This window comes from Microcebus murinus, chromosome 10 (genome assembly GCF_040939455.1).
Source record: "Microcebus murinus isolate Inina chromosome 10, M.murinus_Inina_mat1.0, whole genome shotgun sequence".
NCBI classification, from domain to species: Eukaryota; Metazoa; Chordata; class Mammalia; order Primates; family Cheirogaleidae; genus Microcebus; species Microcebus murinus.
Genome location: NC_134113.1, coordinates 20,881,088 through 20,901,351, shown reverse-complemented (window position 1 = coordinate 20,901,351; position 20,264 = coordinate 20,881,088). Strand labels below are relative to the sequence as shown.

Genomic DNA, 20,264 nt, shown 5'->3' with positions numbered 1-20,264 from the left:
GTTTGGATAGAAAAAAAAATCTGACCTTCTCCTGAATATGAGAGAATTCCTCCTGCTTGACTGTCTTCAAAATGGGACATCAGGCAGGGTGCGGTGGCTCATGCCTGTAATCTTCTCACTCTGGGAGGCCAAGGCGGACGACGGATCGTTTGAGCTCAGGAGTTCGATATCAGCCTGAGCAAGAGCGAGATCCAGTCTCTACCAAAAATAGAAAAAATTAGCCAGGCATGGTGGCACAAGCTTGTAGTCCCAGCAACTTGGGAGCCTGAGGCAGGAGGATCTCTTGGACCCAGGAGTTTGAGGTTGCTGTGAGCTAGGCTGAGGCCATGGCACTCTAGCCCAGGCAACAGAGTGAGACTCTGTCTCAAAAAAAAAAAAAGAAAGAAAGAAAGAAAAAAAAAATGGGACGTCAGTTTTATTCTGCCTTTGGACTCAGACTATACCTTGGCTCTCTCTGGGTCTTAAGCCTGCTGGTCTTTAGGCTGGGACTACACCACTGACTCTAGTTTGCACATCGTGGACCCTGGAGGTCTTAGAACTTGTCAGCCTCCGTAATCACATAAGCCAATTCCTTATAATAAATTTCTTCATGTGCGCACACACACCCACGCGCACGCACACACACACACACACACACACATATATCCTGTTGGTTCTGTTTCTCTGGAGAACCCTGACTCATACACACTCCAAACAACTTTGCACTGACCCTGCTAAAGCATCCCAGCTACACATGTTCCATACCAGCTACACATGTTCCAGACCTTTCCCTTGCTTCTCCCATTTCAAAAGACAAAAGTATTGTGTTTATTGTCTCCTCTTCTCATTGTCTCCATGTCCCCATGCCACCACCTTCTGGAAACACATTCCTAACCCATCTCTGTAATTGTATGGTTAGAACATGAGCTGCCATCTTCATGAAAATCCTGCCTACCCTCAGGTCACGGCTGTTTGGTTGGGGAGGGGGGACGAGGGGCGATACCTGAGCCAACCAGAAGTCATAAATGTAAATGAGATGTTTTTTTCCTTTTAATCTAGAAACTGAAAGACAGTTGATTTAAGTCCCTCTCTGCCAACAGCCACGTGCAGGAACCAGGCCTAAGAGAATGAAGCAGATACACTGAAACAGAGGTGAAAACTAGGAAGAGTCCTATGGATGCCCAAATCCCTTGTCTCACTCATGCCTGAAGCTTGGCCTCGCCCCTCTCTCCCTGTCCCCAGTACTGTAGTCAATAAATTCTCTCCTGGCCTAACCTGGTTTGAATTAGGTTTCAGTCAGGTGCAACCAGAGGAGACAGTTAATCCCAACTGTATGTAAATCATTATGCAAATTTATATAATTAAATTAAAAATAACCAAACTAATTTCAAATGTTTTACAAAGTCCATTTTCCATAAATTAATATTGTTCAAAAAATTAAATATGTTCAGGCCAGGAGCAGTGGCTCTCGTCTGTAATACTAGCACTCTGTGAGGCTGAGGCAGGAGGACCACTGGAGGTCAGGAGTTTGAGACCAGCCTAAGCAGAAGCAAGACCCTGTCTTTTTAAAAAATAAAGAAAAATGAGCCAAGCATGGTGACATATGCCTATAATCACAGCTTCTTAGGAGGTTGAGGCAGGAGGATCACGTAAGCCCAGGAGTTTGAGGTTGTAGTAAGCTATGATGATGCCACTGCACTCCAGCCCTGGTGACAGAGCAAGACTATCTCAAAAAAAAAAAAAAAATTAAATATGTTCAATATTTCCCCTAAAATCATCATTACCATTGACGTTACTTAAAATGCAAAGGTTACCTACAAAGAATGTCCCTTTGCATGTGTTTACATGGGACTTACCAAATTAAAAAGCAAAATTAGAAATCATAATGAGATCCATGTTCTCTGGCAAACACTATGACCTCCCATTAAAATACTATTAATATATAAAAATAATACTATAACTAAAAACATTATAATCACTAAATCTTGAAGGAAAACCATAATTATAAAATGAGATCATCAATCTAATATCTTAACACTTTTAAGTTTTAAGTTCAGTGTTTTCTTAGTTGGATAAAGGTTGAAATTCATTACCTTCTCATACATCATAGAAGCCTTGTTATAGAACAAGTATTTAATTGTCAAATAGTTACTTATACACAGGTCATGAAAAATAAACTGGTTCTGAATTTTCTCTTCAACAAGATCAATGTTATCCTATAGGAAAGATGGTAGCCCAGACAATGACAATTTAGAGATAAACAAAGTCCTTGGTATGTAGATTCAATTGATTTCAAAGTCTCCAACCATCTACTATTTTATAAAGTTGCTGACAAATGGTTTTAATGGCTGATTTCTCTAATCTCATTGCCCATATATATTTTCCTGAATGATGTGCTAACCACCATAATTACGAACAAAGAGAAAGTGAGAGAAAATAAGCTAGCACACATATACACTCCAAAAAACAAACTTGAGAAGAGGGTTTATACTCTCCCAGGATCATAGCTCTGGGTAACTTTTCTTTATCACTCTTTCTAACTTCACCAGTTAGGAAATAAAATCAGATAATCCTAGAATAGGTAGGAAAACAAGCTTGGAAGTGGTCAACAGACTCTAAGTAAGGCAATTAAAGCAACTAGGGAGTGAGGAGTAAACATGTAAGTAGAAGCTTTAATAAAAATTTCAGGACCCAGAATCATATTCAGATCAGAAAGTTTAGTTTTCTATTGTTTTAATTTTACAGAATTTCAGGAAATATTATGAGCTTAATTTGCCAAACAGCATCATGGGAACAGGTAACGAGTATCAGGACTATGGTTTCCTCTTAGGCCTGGGCCCTCTTCCAAGATCACTGTGAGCAGAATTCATTTCCTTGCCATTGTAAGACTGACACCCCCCCACACATTTTCATGCTGACAGCAGCCAGTCTCAGCCCCTAGATGCCACCTGCAATTCCTTGCCAAGTGGTCCCCTCAATAGGCTCTCCAATGCTCCCAAGCTTTGACTCTTTCTACCTTCAGAAAAGATCCAGTCCCTTTTAAAGGCTCATTCAATTAGATCAGGCCCACCCAGATAATGTCCCTTTTGACAGATTTAAACTAAACCGATTAGTGACCTAATCACAAATGTGATGACTCATCCTATTTACAAGTTCTGCCCACATTCAAAGGAAGAGGATTATACAGGATACACTCAGAGGAAGAGAACTATATGGGATGCGTACATCAGAGGGTTAAGAATCTTGGAAGAAATCTTAGAATTCTGCCTAACATAGGTGGTAATAGTAGATGAAAACAAAAATTCTTCAATGCTAGAGATTTTCTAAAAATTCTCCAAAGCTAGCCAAAATTCAATTAAATAGTTTTCCCTCCTATATTTCTGTCCCCAAAGATGATGCTATTTATAAAATGTGTATGCATAATTACAGTTCCAACGGAGGAGGATCTTCCCACATTTGGTAACCGTTCTTTGGCTATTGGTAGTTTTCATCTATTATAGGCCTCTTTTACTGACTGGGAGTTATCTGCCTCTCCCTCAATCTTTTATTCATTATAAACCATTCCTACCTCTGATTGCTGTATTCTTGGCTGCCTTGTCTGTTAGCATTAGATTAATATTGGACATACTAAGGTCCCCGTCACCCACAAAGACCAAAAAGCCCTTGCTAATTTTGCCTGTTGATTTGGGAGATGAATGTTATACTGATAGACTAAGAAGTAGAACATCATGAAAACAAAGCTACCTTCTACAGCTCTTAGCCTTTCATGACAACATGGCATAAGGTTGCAGATCTTCAGACAACTACCACGCTGCTATATGGATTTAATAAAGTTGATCTGTACTCTCCAACATCAAATACATGTAGAACACTAGTACAGCTTCTTCTGAGAAAAGGGGTATTTATTAAAAATTACTATTTGATGGTAGAGATGGTAAGATGGACATTGTTAGCAATAATAAACATTTTAATAGTTTTGGCTCCTAAACAATGATTTTCATGTTACAGTCAGATTGTCAGGCCAAGTAGAAGAGTTTCAGCTTTCTTTGGTTCATTTTATAGCATAATAGTTAAGCCTACAAATACCAACTGAGCTCCTACTAAGACACTGTCTAGTAGGTGGGCGGTGGTAGAGAACAGAAGATACAGGATGAATCAGACGTGAATCCTGCCCTCAAGTTATCTATAATAAGTGACAAGAAAATCCTGAGGACACAATCAACCCACTTTACCTTTCCCTTCCTGTGGCAGGCAGACTCGTAAGGTGAGCCCCATAATCCTCAGCTCCTAGCTTTCACACACCCCCCCTTGAGTGTGCACAAGGACCTGCAACTTGTTTCTAACCAAAGAATACGGCAAAGGTGACAGGATATATGCAATTACAGGTACGTGACTATGTGATTACGTTACACACACTTGTAGCACCTGTCTTGTTGGCGTCTCTGTCCTTTGCTGGCTTGGAGGAAGCGAGTGGCCGTGGTGGGGAATGCCACGTGGCCAGGAACTGCAGGAGATTTCTAGTGGCTGAAGCTGGCCCCAGGTTGACAGCCAGCAAGAAATTGAAACCCTCAGTCCTACAACCCTCAAGGAACTAAATTCTGCCAACAACCTGAGCGAGCCTGGAAACATCTCCTTCCCCAGTTGAGCCTCAGTTGAAAACTAAGTCCAGGCAAATACCTTGATGGAGGCTTTGTAAGACCTCGAGCAGAGGACTCAGGTAAGCCATGCTGGGGACTCCTGGCCCCCAGACACTGTGAGACAATAAATATATGTTATTTTAAGCCACTAAGTTTACAGTGACATTGTTCATTACACAGTAATAGATAACTAATACACTTTCCTTCTTACATTATTCAAGTTGCTAATATATCATAGGAGGCAAACTCAAGTATCTGAGCATCAAATCACCACTGGTGATATGAAATCCCAGCCTACACGCTAGAGAAAACTAGGGCCAGTCAAACAGTCACACTCTTGTGTAAGACTCACTGCCAGTATTGCCAGTTCAGCTACCTAATTGACAGATCAAAAACTAAAGACCAGCTGCTTATTCCCACCTTGGACACTCTCAAAGAGCACGGACCTTCCACTTCCTCACTAAATGCTCAGAACGAGCCCACCAGGCCTGTTAGATATAAATACAAAATTTGAAACGTCAACAAGTTTAAGATACAGAAGAAAACTGTTATTCCTACTTATTCAAAGAAAGTAAAAATACATATCTCTTCGTAAAATACAGCTATTTTCTTTCATATATAAAAATTCACCTTTTCTTAAAGAATAATTAGCCCCTGTTTGGGGACATGCATTCATTATAAACAAACCAGAGTGAGCCTACGTACCACTGGAAGATTCTTACCATCATTCTTCCAGAAGTCCCGTCATCTCAGGCACATGGTACCACAAATATTTTCACACAGGGAATGGAAGTGATGTATTAACACAATTTTATCAGGATCGTATATGTAACTAAAAACAAACAATTAACAAGATTTATCTTTTTATTATTCAACAGTAAGAAGCAGGAAAAGTATTCAACTGTCACTGTACTTATTTAATGTTCACTTTTTAAAGAGTAAAGTCTGTTAGTTACTTGTTGGAAAACACAAAATGTGTGACAAAATACATGCCTAGAGTAACGCAGTTTTCTCCTTTGTAAAAGGAGATTCACTAGATTATTTCATTTAATTGTTCTATGTATAAGGAAAGTAAAATCAGTAACCTAGTTCCAAAGGGGCAGCTAATAAAATTAAGTTTTATTGCACATTTAAGAGAGAATTATTTTTATTTCCTTTAATGATACACAATTTTTTTAAAGGCTTTTTGCAAATCATTAACATTAAGATGTACTTCCATTGACAATTTAGGTAGATAAGATATTCACTGTTGTCTGAGAAAATCATTTCTGCAATGTTAGTAAATGCATAAGCACATTTCCAAAAATTGCAAGAAATAAAAGCACCATAATTGGAAATATATACATTTACTCTAAGTAAAGCTTGATTACATGCCCAGAGATGAGCGTGCAAAGCATAGCTTGATCTACACTCCCACAGTGCCTCAAGGTACTTCTGTCTGAGTGCCCTGTTTGAGAACATCTGGGTCAGTCCTATGGCTGACACGACAATGTCCTAAATGGGGCATGGGAATAAATGAAATGTGCAATGATGTAAACCAATGTATCTTCCAGATACAATGAGGGACTAAACATAACGATGTCAAAAACCAGCATATAAAAGCCAAAAACAAAACAAAACAAAAACATTTATAGGGCTTTCAGCCAAAAAAATAAAAGTAGACTACCTACAGACTGCTATTCTTGCCTTAGTTAGGGGCAAGATTCACATACTGGATACTGGTCTCTCACCTGCCACTCCTGGTTACAGATAATACCTGGTGAATCAAATCCAGGAGCATACAGCACACGATACAAAGCACACAGAAAAGTGATATTTAAAATAAATACTTGAAAAGACTGATCCACATTACATCTTACTTAATGCATCCAAGTTGCTATGAGAAAGATACTAAAAGGTGCAAGACTAACTTGAAAGTGGCTCAAATTTCACACTCGCAATTTAAATACTTTGTAATAGAAAGAATATTCATATATAATATACAAAGCAAAAAATGAGCTGAGTCATGAAAAAATACAAATAAAATGGTGGCAAAGCTTAAAGAGAGGAAGGTCACTTCTACCTCAAATAAGGAGAGGTATTATAGAGGAAGGGGCACTGAAGTTGGGTCTTAAAAGACAGAATTTGAAAATGTAGAACATAACAGGTTTCATCTCAAAAAAAAAGAAAACGTCATATGCTATCATAACCATACTGAAATAATTATGTGTCATTATTTGTTTAATTAAAGAGACATTATTTATGTAATTATTATTAAGTAATAATAAGTATTAGTGATAATATTAAGTAATAACTTAAGTAATAAGTAAGACATTAAGTAATAAATAATAATTATTATTACTTACTTAATTAAGTAAATAATGTCTCTCTCCCTAACTAGACTTCAAGTTCTGAGAAGGTTAAGACTATCACTTTTTCCACGGTCTCCCTAGTACCTGACAGAGTATCTGGTAAGTTGCAGACATTCAACAAATATTTGTTAATTGAATAAACGAACAGAAGTAGGAAAGTATAGGACAAATAGTTCAATTTGCCTAGTAAATAAAGAATAAAGGGACATGAAAATCAAAATATCATTTATCACAGAAGACCTTGAAAATCAAACGGAGGAAATTTTACTTTATTTGATTGGTAATAAGAAGTCACTGAAGATCTTTAAGGAGTGTAATGACATAACTATATTTGTGCTTTAGACAGTACATGGTAGACTACAAAAAAAGATACTATGAAGGCAGTCAGGAGATCATCATAGGAGTCTAGACCAAAGATAACAGGGCCCCGAACTAGAATAAAGTCACTGGGAATAGAAAGTTAAAAAGTAACTACAGGGATATTACAATAGATAAAATCAAGAGGGGCTGGCAGGAGGCTCACCCCTATAATCCGAGTACTTTGGGAGGCCGAGGGGGGAAGACTGCTTGAGGCCAGGAGTTTGAGATCAGCCTGAGCAAGAGCAAGATCCTGTCTCTACAAAAAAGAGAAAAATTAGCCAGGTATGGTGGTGTAAGCCCAGGAGTTTGAGGTCGCAGTGAGCTATGATGATGCCACTGCTCTCTAGCCTAGGCAACAGAGTAAGACCCTGTCTCAAAGAAAAAAAGAAAAAAAAACAACAAAACTAATAGGGCAATCAGTCATCCATTCAACAGACATCTTTTAAGCACCATACTATGCATCTACCAGACACCACCAGGAGCTGGAGATAGGAAAAATAAAATAAGCATAGTCCTTTACCTCCAAGAGCTAACAGTCTCTCTGAGTAGTCTCAACAGGGAAAATTGATTGAAGATACAGTGAACAAAGAAAAGGAGAAGTCAAGTCATCTCTTACATTTGAGTCTAGGCAACTAAGGGGACAACAGCACCCTTCAGATAACAGAAGAACAGAGCAGAAGAAGGTGGGCAGGGCAGAGGATATGGATAGCTTCTGACGCATTGTCTTATGTAGAATGTCCAGCAGAAGGTGTTCATCAAGTAGTTGCAAATTCAAGATTAGAGAACAGAACAGAGGTTAGGGCTTACAATTTGGGAAAAATCCAGCATAAATACAAGAGCTGAAGCTGAGATCTGAAAAGATAAGAAAGGGTGGAACAGGTAGAATCGTGGAGACCATCCACATTTACACAGATGAGGGAAGGCAGAGGGAAGAAGGAAGAGAAAATTGTCAGGAAACCAAACTAAGACAGCAGAGAATGATCAAAGAGGAGAGTTCCCAGAAGCACAGATCCTCAACAGCATTAGCTGCAGCAAAGAAATCATGGAAAATTAAGACTGAGAAAAAGGCCACTGGATTTGAGGATGAAAGAAAGGCATTAGTGACATTTGAGAGGGCAGCAGAGCAATACGGGAAAATTGAGTTTTCAGGGAGGTAAGTGGCACTGGTGAGTGGTGAGGCAGTGGAGACAGCTACAGCAGACGGCTCTCCTGAAGTCTGACAGTGAAGGACAGAAAATAATGGGACAATTGTTTGAGTAACAATAGAAAAAGGAACATGATTTTTTCGGCTAGGAAAAGATTATATATCTTTAGCTGGAGAGAAAGTGGACAAAGAAATAAAAGCCACATATTTTTTTAGAACAGGAAAGAGCAGACACAGAGAGAGAGAAAGAGGATCCAGTGAAAACCCAAATTAAAGATGCATAAAATATTTGATTTATTCATTCAAAAAATATTTATAGAGTACCCCTCCATAAACTCAAAACTAGAGAATATACACTGGAGAACAAGCTAGATATGTCCTGAGCTCACAGAGAAAAGTACGTCTAAGCTTCCAGAGGGAATGCAAGAATACAGTGGATGTGATGGATCGCCTTCACTCTACCCCGATGTGTAGCCGCCATGTAGTCTGGATGGAATTAATCCTGCTGCTAGCAAAAGGTTGACTTTGGATGGCCTCAAAAACCAGCATAATCTTATTTGCCTTATCAGGGCATTTGATTCAGGAATGGGCACGGAACCCAAGTTGGTCCTATCAGAATGAAACCTGGGACTTGGATCTCATGGAAAAAGGGATAATACCAAATGACAAAATGTGCTGAGGAGAGGTCTGGAACAGCTGCATCCATTCTGCTGTCTGAAAGAAGCCAGTCTGTGATGATGACAACATAGTGCAGGACAGAGCTAAGAGAATTGTGAATAGAAAAAAAAAAAAAATGAAGCTCTGATCAAACCACATCTAAAACCTATCCTTTCTTTGGACTTTTCAGTTACATGACCCAATAAATCCCTTTCTTTAAGGCCAATTAAGTAGGGCTTTTGATAATTGCAAGTGAAAGCATCCTAATTACAAATTAGATACCACTGTAGGCATAAGTAAAATGGTTACAAAACTGTAGCACAAAATAGGACCTTCCCAGTTCAGATATTGAACTGTGTTCTTGCTACACTCCTCTGGCGTTAGCTGTCCACGGTTCTAGCTTTGAACCTGCAGATGCCCCCTTCTATTATATTCTTTTCTGGGCCTTTCCCTACTGCTCCTCCCAGGGTGGCATTCTCTTCATCAATCTCTAACCTCCGAGGGACCTCGGCAGCCTGGGAGCAGCAGGGCACTCCTCCCAGAGCATCCAAATTCACCTCATCTTCACACGTACCAAGTGAGAGGGGCCTATGGCTTCAACAACAGCCACCAATGAGGGAATTCTTAGGCCCGGGTCCGGGGAATTTCCTTTCTGCAGGTCGGTCTCAGCCTGGTATTTCCAGCTGTTCCTATCAGCCTGGCCGACTTCTCTTCTTTCATGACCAGACTCCACAAAGTCTGGAAGCCACTGTAGGCCCCATCCCACTGGCGCTTGGCCCTCAGATGCTGCCTCCTGGGAGGTGCCCATGCATTCTATACACACCTCCTCTGAGATGCTCAGATGTGTACCCACAGATCCAGACACATGTAATGCTGTTGATACTGGGAAAAGGACTGCAGTTTATTTGTGTATAACTGACATGTGGGAGGGAAATGCATGTCACTTGTGACGTGGAAGAATGGGCACTGCACTTGGAGGCAAGATATGTGGCTTCTAGGCATGATGAGATTTCTCACAAATTGCAAGACCTCTCCAAGATTCCTAATCTATGAGGATTGTATCACTAGGTTGTTATGAGATGAAGAATAGTATTGTAGTCCTTTGAGAATGATACATACAAATATGATTTTATTTCAAAATATTAAGGGGGGGTCCAAATGTTTTTGTTACATAGATACTTTGTATGATGCTTAAGTCAGGGCTTTTGGTGTGCCCATCACCAGAATAGTGTTCATTGTACCCAACAGGTAAGTTTTTATCCCTCACCTACCTCCTACCTACAAATATTGTTAGGTAGACAATTAGGGACCTCCAGCTCCTCCTGGGGGCAAGGCGGGTGACTGCCATACCTGGGAGAAGAGGGAACACCCACGAATCTACTAATCAGAACTTAGTGCACCAAGTGCAAAAGAATGCAGAGAACTCTTTAGCCCACAGGCCAAGTGATATAGGTACAATAGGGTCTGGAAGGTGACTTAGAACAATCTAATGCTAATTATCAAGTCACAATATGCTTCAATATACATCATGGTTCACCCCCACCTCCAATGGACTTTCAAGGAGGCTCATGGGAGATTCACATGTGCAGTCATGTAACTCCCAACTGTTCATCAAAGTGGTTCCATGATGACATCTGAACCACTGGGAGGTCCCTATCTGGATACTATAAAACAAGACTCAGACTATAACCAAGGTCTCTTTTGCTATGACAAGGGGACTGATCATCATCTATGGTATATGTATCTTACCCTATAAACCTATATCTTTCTCTTGCTCTAATCCTATCTTGTTCCCACTCAATAGATTTCACCTCGTGCTTGCCTTACTTTGGTGTGTCTGATCATGGTTCAGCCAAGAGCACATCAAGAACAGAGAACAGGGAACGAGATTGCCAAACCTGAAATTTTTATGTTGGATACCATGGATGTTCAGAAGAGGTAAGGGATGTCTTCTTGCTAGGGAAGAACTGGAGACACTGGATTAGTGAAAAACTCATGAAGGAGATGGCCTTTAAGCAGACCTTGAAGAACATGTTAGATTTAGACATGCTGACATGGGAATGGGATGGGAGAGGTAGGCAGGTGAAGGAAGCCAAACACTGAGAAGCCAGCATCAACTTAGCAGCAAATATTACTGAGCAAGTACTATGTGCCAGCCACTATTTTAAGGATATAGCAGTGAAAAAGACAGACAAGGTCCCTACCCCAAGATGGCTTATATTTTAATTGGAGAAGAGAGACATACAAAATGATTTCTGCTAGTGATTAGTGACATGAAGGCGATATGCAATGATAGCTGGAGGGGGCATAGTCCAGATAAGGTAGTAAAGAGGCTATTTGAGGAGAGGACATTTAATCTGAGGAGAAAGTGATGAATAGAGTCTAGCTGTGCAAGAGCACACCAAGGGAATCAGCAAGTGCAAAGGCCCTGAAGTAGAAACAAGCTCGGCATGTTTGAGAAACAAACAAACAAAAAAGGTTAGTATAGCTACATCAGAGTGAACAAAGACAAAAGTAGTATGAGATTAAGGCTGAGGTCATATCTAAGAAACAGTAAGGTGTTAACTTGGACTGAAGTTGTAACAGTAGACAATCCTAGAAAACTAATTTGGAACTAGAATTAGAAAATCTCAGACACCAAAATAAGGTAGGTATACTTCATTCTTCAGAAACAACTGTCTCATGCTATCAAGAGCCAGGTGTGCCAGGCAGGACCTCAGTGATGCCCACAGATATTTCTCATACAGTAGTGTGAGGTCGAGGGCACTTAACCCAGAGCACCAAGGCAGCACGGCAAAGGCAGTTATGGGATTATTGGTGATTGGTGGTTTTAATACAGAATGTATAAACTCACCTTCTTCCCAGAAGGAAGAAACAAAGCTCAGAAAAGAAAACTGAGGCCTTAGAGGAGTGAGAGTAGAAGTCATAACTGATGTTCACCATTAGTTCTCCTCTAATTCTGCAAACACAGGAATGACAATGTGCCACTTTGGGGCCAAAGCATTTAATTATTGGTGTTTGGCCCCCAATCCTGCCATGGCAATCACCTGTTAACATGGAGGTGCCATAGACAGACACAGTGGGGAACACAGAGCCTACACCCGGAGGGAGGCTGCCATAGAGAATCACCATCTACTCTGGTTGTATTAAGTCACTAAGATAGTTTGGGGTTGTGTGTTATGGAAAGATAACCTAAGCTGTAACGATTAATACAGAATACAGACAGAATAACAACAACAACAAAAAAACTATAAAGAAGAATAATTATACTTTCTCAGAATGGGAAGGGGAGGAAGAGTACAGAATATGAGATATTACTCAATGCCTGTGATGGCCTGCAATTTTTTTGTCCCAATTCTTTGTCCTTCCCTACATTAATAATCTTTATCAGATATGAAACTCTGCACAAAATACCATAGACTGGGTGGCTTAATAAACAGAAATTTATTTTCTTAAATAAATTTAAGAGGATGGAAATCTGAGATCAGGGTACCAGCATGGTTGAGTTCTGGTGAGGGCTCTCTTTCTGGCATGTAGACGGCCACCTTCTTGCTGTGACCTCACACAGCAAGGAGAGAAAGAGAAAATTCTCTAGTGTCTCTGCTTGTAACAGCACTAATCATATCATGAGGGCCCTACCCTCATGACCTCATCTAAACCTAATTATCTCTCAAAGCTCCCATCTCCAAATACCATCAGATTGAGAATTAGGGCTTCACTATACGGAAGTAGGGAAGGCACAATTCCACCCATTGCTGGCTATATTCTCCCACTCCTTGGTTTATAGTTTGGTCACATGACTTGCTTGGCTAATAGAATGAGCTGGAAGTAATAATATGTGCCAGTTCCACAGCTGGGCCTTAAAGATCCTTTACATGTTAACACTTACCCTTCTGTACCTCTGTCATGGGCATGAGAAGAACATGCCATGGCTAGACCACTCCAGAAAGGAGGACATAAATACATGGAGCACTACCATCACAGCCAACAGATCTGCAACAATCTGCAATGAGAAGCAGAACCACCCACCCACCAAGCCTAAAGCAGAGGCACCCTGCTGAGCCCAGCTTAGATCAGCAGATGCATGAATGATAAATGATTATGTTTGTAAGCCACTAAGTTTGTGGTGGTTTGTTAGGAAGCATTATTGTGGCAATCGGCAACTAATATAAAACCTATACAATGACTACAGGTCAATGGCTAAGGAACACATCTGGCTTTTTAGGAAGAATCTTATGCCAACAAAGCTGTTTAGGGAAATTAAGTTGGACTGCCCCAAGGGTTTTCTTCAAATCCTTTTTTCTTATTCACCTCTGCCAAATAGGTCCTGAATTTAAATCCAATACTAGTTCGTAAGATTTGTGAAGAAAACAGGAGACCAAAGAAAAGAAATGGGGGGGTGGGGAACAGAATCAGACAGTATTACCAAAATATAAAAAAGAAAATTCCAGGATGGAAAAATCAAGCACAATACAAAACCAAAGAAAAGAGAATGGAGACAAGGTCCTTAGGTTTGCTAAGGAGGGGGTTGCTAGTTCATCGGGAAGCCATTTTTGGACACCAGAGAGACACAGGCACAGGGGGTGAAAAAAAATAAGCGGCCAGGAAATTGAGACAGTGAGTTTAGACCACTTCGATGGAGCAACAACTAGTGGGGCAGGAAATAGAATTCATTCTCTATTAGGGAAGACCAGTGCTGTATCAGTTTTCTGTGGCTACATAACAGTAAGTCCAGGTGAGCTTAGCCGGGTTCTCTGCTTAGGATCTCACAAAGCCAAAATCAAGATGGCAACCAGGTTGGGCTCTTATCTGGAAGCTCTAGAGAATAAGACTTCTAGGCTCACTCAGGTTGTCGGAAGAATTCAGTTCCATGCAGCTTCAGGACCGAGGTCTCCACCTCCTTGCAGGTTATTGGCCAGAGGTCACTCTCCATTCCCAGACACTGCACGTGTTCCCCTCCGTCTTCAAAGCCAGCAGTGGTGCACTGGATCCTTCTAATGCTTTGAATCTCTCTGACTTCCTCTTCTATAATAATAGCAGCTATAGGAAACTCTGCTTTTAAAGGGTTCATGCAACTGTATTAGGCCTACCCATATAATCTCCCTATCTTAAGGTCAACTGATTAGTAACCTTAATTATATCTCAAAATCCCATGTGCTATATAACCTAACCTAATTATGGAAGTAATTCACAGTCCTGAGGATTATGGCAGAAAATCTTAGGGGACCATTTCAGGACTCTGCCTCCCACATGTACACATTTAAAGTTAGAAAAGGATCCAAGAGCTAAAATACCTTGAAGAAGATTTTAAATAGAATCTTGTATTATACAAATTACCAAGAATTAGGGAAAGAAAGGAAGGAAGAAGTATGTCACACTAGCCATAGCAATAAAGAAGGATGCCTTTTCTTGGATATTGGAAGAAAAAATGAAAAAAAAAAAAAAAAAGGGAAGAAGGCAGAGGCAAAAGACACATTTTATGCCAGCTATTTACTCTGCCAAAATTAGTATCATTTTAATTTAGATACAAAGAGACATATTCTCATATTCTAGGTCCTTTGAAAAAGTCCCCACAGATGGTTACACCTCCCTGAAGTGACAGTACCCAGCGCAGCCTTGCACATATTGGGAATTCAATTAAACGTTGCTGACCATCTGATTGAGAATTCAGAGGCTGGAGTAGCTGACTCAATATAAACATATGGCTTAGTTCCCATCAAAGGAAAAATCAAGTCACTCTATTCTCCTCCCCAACATTGCACCTCCTTTGCAACGCAGGAGAAAACAGAAGTGAACTAATAAAAATAGACCATACAACAAAGATGAGGGGATGGGCAAACTGCAGAATACAAAATTTCTCTAATTTTATCATAAAATCAGAATTCTATAGCTAGAGATCAACACTGTAGATATGTCCTTCTTAATTCAATTCAAGCAGATCAATACTTACAGAGCACTGCTTCGGGATACTTAAGATGAGGAAAACACAATCTAAGCCCAGTTGCTAAGGGCTGAGGGATAAGAGAAGTACACAAATGACTATAATGTGAGGTTGAGCTACATTAACTGATAAAAGGGAAGAAAACAATATTAAACCACTTTAAACACTCTCAAGAACAATATGTAGTATTTATAGACGAGAAAAACAAAGGCTCAGGCAGCTTTAAACATTTTTTGTTCAAGGTCATGTACCAAGTATATTGCAGGGTACAGATTCAAATTCAAGACGGACTCCAAAACTCTCTCTCCCAAGGAAGGGTCACACCACCTCTGGCTGGCTAGCTGGATGGGAGTCTGGAGGCCGGTGGAGAGAAACCTGGAACAATTTCTTCGAGGAGCATCTATTTCAGGCAGAACTTAAAAAGATATATACAATTCTGAAAAGCTGAGATGCTAAAGAAGGAGAACATTTCCAGGGGGAACAGCAAAATGCACAGAAGCAAGAAATCAAGGTCAACCTTTGGAGAATGGTGAGTAGGTCAGATAAACTGCAGCACAAACTCTTCACAAACAAAAATAGATTGGATGCACATGCTGAGGGCCAAATATCGGGGTTAATAAGTTACACCAACAGTTCAGGCAGGAGTCTAAACTAAGATCCCAGTAGTTAAAAAGGACAAAGGGGGACTAAAGTAAAGGGCAAGACAGAAAAGTAATCTATATTTACTCTATATTTAACAACAACAACAAAAAAAAAGCAGGCAAGTCCAGAAAATGAGCTTGGATTAGGAAGAGAAAGTCATTGCTGTCCCACTCCTTGGCCCTCTAGTCCAGAGGTTAGCAAACTATGGCCCAGGAGCCAAATTCGGCCCCCATCTGTTGTCTTAAAGTTCTGTTGGAACACGGCCCTCCCCTTCATCTATGAATTGCCAGTGGCTGCTTTCACCCTACCATAGCAAAGACTGTATGGCCCCCAAAACCTTAAATATTTACTTTCTAGTGCTTTACAGAAAAAATTGTCAACACTTGCTCTAGTTCCATACCCCATAAGCCACTGTTCCAACTGTTTTACTAATTTGTTCTGTTCTAAATATTAAGCATATATGAATATTTCTTGATTGATCAGCTTTCAAGATCATCATCTGAATTTCAATTATAGTAATTGAGACTTTGGCTCTCTTATATCATCAGCCTTCCTCCCTACCTCCCCAGTCCTCTTTCCCACCACACACAGCTTCCTCATATAAATATATATTAATATTTAAATCAGTATTCAGTGTTTACAACATTATTACGACTACATAAATATTCTTCATTACTGAGCCAGATAATGTAATGTGATTATGTTTCCAGGCTAATATAAATGTTCTTTTTCTGAAGTTGATAATTATCCTTTGTTTCATTTGCTTAATTTTCCAGTTACCTAACCACTATTTTTTTCCGAGTACAACACGTTCGTCAACCGTCGATTTTTTTCCCTAAATGTTCAAACATACCAAATAGTCCAGACGCGGTGGCTCACACCTGTAATCCTAGCACTCTAGGAGGCCAGGGCAGGTGGGTCATTTGAGCTCAGGAGTTTGAGATCAGCCTGAGCAAGAGCGAGACCCCGTCTCTTCCAAAAATAGAAAACATTAGCCAGGCAGGGTGGCGCATGCCTGTAGTCCCAGCTACTCGGGAGGCTAAGGCAGAAGGATTGCTTGAGCCCAGGAGTTTGAGGTTGCTGTGAGCTAGGCTGATACCACGATACTCTAGCCCGGGCAACAGAGTGAGACTCTGTCTCAAAAAAAAAAAAAAAAAAAATATATATATATATATATATATATATACACACACCAAATACTTCATTACTTCATTGTTTCTATTTCTTCCTCCCAAAACTCTCCATCCTTCTTCTCCAATCTGGGCTGATGCTCTCAAAGCCTAGTGAACAGCTGCTCTCCTAGAACTTCTCTCTGCCCTCCCATATTGAATCCTTTGCTTCCTACATCCTATGTCTTTCTCTTTATTGATTTTCTCTCTCCTTTTATGGAAGTTCATCCTCCAGAAGTCTTCTTTGAAAGGACATATATGATAAAACTTTTTAATCCTTTTAGGTCTTAGAATTTCTTTATTCTATCCTCACATCTAATTAATAGTGTCAGCTGAGTATAGAAATCTAAGCTGAAAATGATTTTCCCTCCAAATTTTGAAAGCACTTGCACCACTGTCTTCTGTCATCCAGTGTTGCTGTTAAAATTTTGATGCCACCATGATTTCCATTCATCTCTATGAACTGATTTTTACACTTTCTTTTGTTTCATTTTATACTCCCTCCACAAAGCTTACTTGGGACCTTATCTTAATCCAGGATGTGTTTAAATCTCAGAATGATACGGATTGGTTGTCTTTTCTCATTTCATTGTGTTGGATACTTACAGAGTCTTTCCAGTCTGAAGACTTGTATCCACCAGTACTAGGAAATTTTCTTATAATATTTCTTCGATAATATCCTTCATTCCTTTTTCTTGTTCTCCGTTTGTATCAATGTCTGTTCCCATAATAATGCTGCATAACAAACCAACCTAAAACCCAGTGGCATAAAACCATAACCGTTCATAACTGCTCCAGAGTCTACCAGTCAGCTAGGCAGTTGCACTGATCTTGGCTGGGTTTGGCCAGGCAGTTCTTTCTGGTACTGGCTGGACCTCACATGCAAATTTGTAACAGGCTGGGTACTAGCCTAATCCAAATGGTATTAGGTAGGACAGGGCCTTGTTCCATGAGTCTCATCCCAAAGCATGTTCTCATGATAATCACAGAGACTTCAAACACTGTATGCATATATCAAAATATCACACTGTACCCCATAAATATGTACAATTATGTGTCAACTAAAAATAATAGAAGCAAAAAAAGTACTTTTTTAAAGCCTCTATTGTACCAAGTTTTCTATAACCCAGTTGACCAAATTAGGTCATATAACCAGGTCCAGAGTGAGTATCGGAGGGTACTGCCAAAGTGCTTGGACACATAGATTCATGAATGGAATTCCTATTGGTCATATCTTAGGCATCTTAAATTGAGCCTCTAATTTTATGTTCCATCTCTTGGGTTTATTTTTTTCTTTGTTTTTATTGTTATTACTGATCTGATTTCTAGATTTCTTAAATGTTACCTTCAAACTCTTCTAAATTTTTTTATGTTTGTTGATAATAAATTTTAAATTTCCAAACTACTCTCTTGTTATCTGATGGCTCCTTTTTTATTGCATCTGTTCTTCTTTTAAGAATATAGTATCTTGCACGCCACCATGCCCAGCTAAAAAAAAAATAAAAAATAAAAAAATACAATATCTTCTCTTATTACTTTAATGAAATTAATGAGAGTTTTTAGAAGTATTCTTCTTGAATTGTCTGTGTTTCTTTCAGGAGTGGAAGGGAAGTGTGGAAATAAGGGTATCCGGGTGATTTATAGGCTCTTGAACTTTCAACCAAGGTCCATATTCTGCTCCGTATTTTACTACCAGCTTCTGTGATGCCAGCAGCTTCCAAGCGGGAGACTCTAAACGGCTTGCTCCTCATCTCTGTCTCTTTTACAGGCACTGCAGTTACAACTTCTTCCTCTCTGTATTCAGTTACCATTTTTCCTTTCACTTTCCACCTTCAAAAATTTGTTAAGCTCTTTCATCTGCTATCCCAATTTCTTTGTCCTCATGAGTTAATACCGTTTTAAGTCCTCTACTATCATTTCGGTGAGATCTGGGAAAGGAAAGAGGACCTATCCACGCACGTGATCTACCCAACAGGTTTAAATAGCAACTCCCTCCACTTGGCTTTGGACACAGTAAGTTTCAAGTAGCAACACAATAATAAAGCAGAAATCTGACGTTGGAAACACAAGGTAAAGCTCAGGATAAAGGTCAGGATTATAAATATAAATCGGACAGCTGCTTACACAGAAGCAGTTTCTGCAACGATCAAAGGAGGTAAAAAAAAAAATATTAAGAAAGAAATATCCAATGACACAATCTTTAGAAATGCCTAAACCAGGAGAAAGAAACTATCAGAGTCCCAAAAAGGAGGAATGATAAATATAGAAGGGTAAGAGGGTTAGTATTAAGTCACAAAAGTCAAGAGAGAAAAGGTTTTAAGGGGGAAAAAAGACAGTCAATAATATAAAATGCTGCTGAGACACAGGAAGATGAGGATGTGGAGGGCGTACCATTTGGTGATTAGGAAGGCAATGGTGAAGGTTAAGAGAGCTGTTTCAATAGCATGTGAGTGCAAGAGGGAAAGGAGTAGGTAGTAAAACAGTAGGTATTGGTGGTTCTTTTTTTTTTCCCCAAATAATCAGTTGGTGAAGAGCAAGATAAAAGCCTGAGATAAGTAAGAAGCAGGATTTGAACAATTACATTAAGGTCAAGAAAAATTGGGGGGATTTGGGGGGGCAGTTTGTTTTTGTTAAAGGAAGGAAAAAAAAAACCTGAGCAGGACTACAGAAGGAAAGATTCACAGAGAGAATGCAAGTGCAAAGACAAGAGGAAGATGAAAGGATAATTAACAAAGGATGGGAAAAGAAAGGAAGCATACGTAATCACCAGCACAGATGCAGAGATTCATCCTACTAAGGAGGAGGGGCAGGAATGCAGGGAGAGAGAGAATAAAAATAGAGGTAGAGAGAGACACAGGAGAAAATTCTGAAAAGCTCATGCTCACATGTCCTCAATCTCAGTTAAATAAGAAACCAGGTTATCTGCTGAGAGTGACAACAGCAAGAATGAAATTTATGGAGAGTGGAAAATGTTTGGAACATCTGCTCTGGTGAATGTAACAGGGAGGTTTGGGGGGTGGTCATTATTTACTCAAGCAATAGCAGGGAAAGTCCACATGGGGCTACCGTGAATTTGTGAGGACTCAACTGTAAACAAAATACAGTTTTAGAGATGGCAAAATTTCTGTTCTTCCCAATAGTGGCTATATTACTAGACAAGAGTTGTTCAGTGGGTCTGAGGTAGGTGAGGTTGGATGACCAGTATAAAATAACAAAAAATTAACAAAACCTAAATTTTTTTTTAATTAAAGGATTTCCTTTCCCATTTTGATTTCAAAGAAGAAATAAACAGAACAAGAAAACTAACAAAAATAAATCTTCAATCCAGAAGCTCTTTCAACATTTATTCCTTGCTAATTTCAGACTAATCAAATCCTAATTCCA

At 39.6% G+C, this 20,264-nt stretch overlaps 1 protein-coding gene across 10 annotated transcripts in view; it reads right to left on the bottom strand.

Moving 5' to 3' along the window:
* Positions 1-20,264, bottom strand: part of ANKS1B (ankyrin repeat and sterile alpha motif domain containing 1B) — a 1,022,908-nt gene that overhangs the window by 977,507 nt on the left and 25,137 nt on the right. The gene's annotated exons all lie outside the window — the stretch shown is intronic.